Here is a 2,523-nt window from a genome sequence, read left to right as displayed (position 1 = left end):
GGGGGGGGGGGGGGGGTGGTAATGCAGGACAGCATCACTGTACTTAAAAAAAAAGAAGCTAACTCGCCACGTAGGTTTTCATTTTGGTTCGTCCAGCAACATTTCTGCTGACAAAAGGAAATTACAGTGTGGGAGGAGGGAAAAAATTCAGGCAGAGTTGTTTAGGTGGACTCGAGTGCTGTGTCAAATATCCACCCAAACAGTCGTGAGTGATGAGAAAAGCCAGGAAGTCAGACACTACAGAAACAACCACAAAAGTAGGAAAAGAGACGTCCAACCAGGCTGAAGCTTTTAGAAAAGTCTTGTGAACCATGTCTGCTTTCTATTTCTGGATGTTTCCATGAATAAAACACACCCAAAAAAAGACTTCATTGTACTTTTTAGCAGCAACATCAAAACAATAATTGTTAAAGCTGTTAAAGCTGACTTCATGTCTACCAGATGCTTCACATCCCACATTTTGTTGGAGTCAAACGGGGGGGCCGAATTCCCTTTGGCATGAGGAGTAGACTTTAATCAGTGAAAAAGGATGCTCGTTAGACACAGACAGACATTTAAAGGTCACATAGTTGCAGTCTGTAGGCTTTCTTACTCCAAAAACTAAATGGGCAAAATCGGAAAACACACGTCTACAGATTAATTTCACCACGAGGAGCTTGGAGAGTTGCTCCATGTGCTGCAGCTCTGTGAGGAGGGTGTGGACCATTTGTTTGTTCGGATGTTTTCCATTTGCTCAGGAATGTTCTCCGAGCTGTTGGTTAGAAATGATCTGAGAGACTCTGAACGCACAAACAGTAAATCCTCCCACTAACCAGTCGTATGATATCAGGGTTTCCATCTTCAGCTGGGCATTAGAATCAAAGGGTGAGTGGCAAGCAGACCGAGACGCCTTGAAACTCCCTAACAACAAATGAAACATTGGACATAAAAGCCATCTTTCATCTTATTCCTACATGTTTGTTCATTAGGCTGTTAACTTTAGAACTACATCTTCCAAATATTTAACCAAATTAACTCACATTTTACAAGTTCTGAATAAAACAAGCATCTGGAACCCAGAAGAAACCTTCAACCATTATGGCTTCAAATGCAAGCACGAAAGCGTTTCTCATAATATGGCCGACACCAATATACAGCTGCTTGACGCAAGTGAGGCTGATTAAATAAAGTGCCACCAGAAACAGTTACTGCACATCATAGCAACTAGAGTAAAAGCGAACCTATTAAAATATGACCTTTTCTGTGATTGAGAACGTTTTGGAGGTCTGACGTTCCAGCTAAAACAAATAAAACACAACAAAGTACAAACTTATCCTGTGTATATATAAACCAAGGTGAATTGTTGGATCATTGATTTAAGTAAGAGAAAAAAAACAGGTTTTTAGATTAAAAAAATATTAGAGGAAAGAACAGGAAATCCCACTAGAGACTTGCATTTACCACGCAAGCCATGTTTGCAAATAATCAAGGAGAAGAAATTTAGAAAATCTTCTGGCAACATTTTCTGTATTAATAGCAAAAAACCCACATTCATTTCCTTAAATGCATTTCCACTGCTCTTTAGGCTCCAACACACAGCTGAAAACCAATAGGCATCAACTAAAAAATGATTTCCACTGCGGAAACGTTCCAGGCATTTAGAGTATGTTAACAAAAATCATGTTTGCAAAGCCCTCTATCTGTCTTGGGTTTCCAACTTGTTGGCTAAACACAACATTCCCTTGTGGCCATGTGACTGAAAACATTTGACTTTATCACATGAATGAATAAATACATTCTGGACAACAATACTCCGACACTTGGCACAAATACTTGCTTCATCAACATAAAGAACCCCTTTCTTTTTTTTTTTTTTTGTGATGGCCTCCCTTCTCCCCCTTTAGCCAAGGGTAAGAACCCCTTTCTTAACTGGAGAGGGTGTGGGAGGTTTATGAAAACATTTTTAAGAGTTGTGAAATATAGGAAGCATAAACAGATGTTATTTTAGGTCATCTTTTTATTTTACCTAAAATATTGTAGAAAGGAGGGGGAACCAGCTAATTAAAGAGGTTGTCAGTCAGTTTTCTCATTGTATTACGTCTTTACAGAGCCGGCTCTTGGCATTGGCGAACTAGGCGGTCGCCTAGAGCGCCATCTGCTGGAGGGGGCACCGAACTGCAGAAGAAAAAAAATTATTTGTTATCCCTGGTTGTAACTCTGCTCAGCGCGCCTTTCATTTAGCTTTTTCTTAAAAAACAATGATGAAGTATTACAGGAAAAATAAACTACTCCTACTACTAATCCTACTGACATCCATTCTGACACAGTGAGGACTGAGTTTGTCAGCTGAGGACCTTATGAGGTAAAATCAGACTTATATTTTCCAAAAAGAGAGGACCTTCTAAATCTTTGCACAAATTGTGAACAGGGTCTTTTGTTTACCCTTGTCATTTGATTTAATTATATCTACTTTATTTATTAATTTAATTTGTTGTGTGATATTTGTGTTTAAAGCAAATAAATCTAAGTTTACCATAGTAAACT

Source organism: Austrofundulus limnaeus, unplaced genomic scaffold (assembly GCF_001266775.1).
Source record: "Austrofundulus limnaeus strain Quisiro unplaced genomic scaffold, Austrofundulus_limnaeus-1.0 Scaffold28, whole genome shotgun sequence".
In the NCBI taxonomy this organism is placed as follows: domain Eukaryota; kingdom Metazoa; phylum Chordata; class Actinopteri; order Cyprinodontiformes; family Rivulidae; genus Austrofundulus; species Austrofundulus limnaeus.
Note: the sequence above shows the minus strand (reverse complement) of the source record.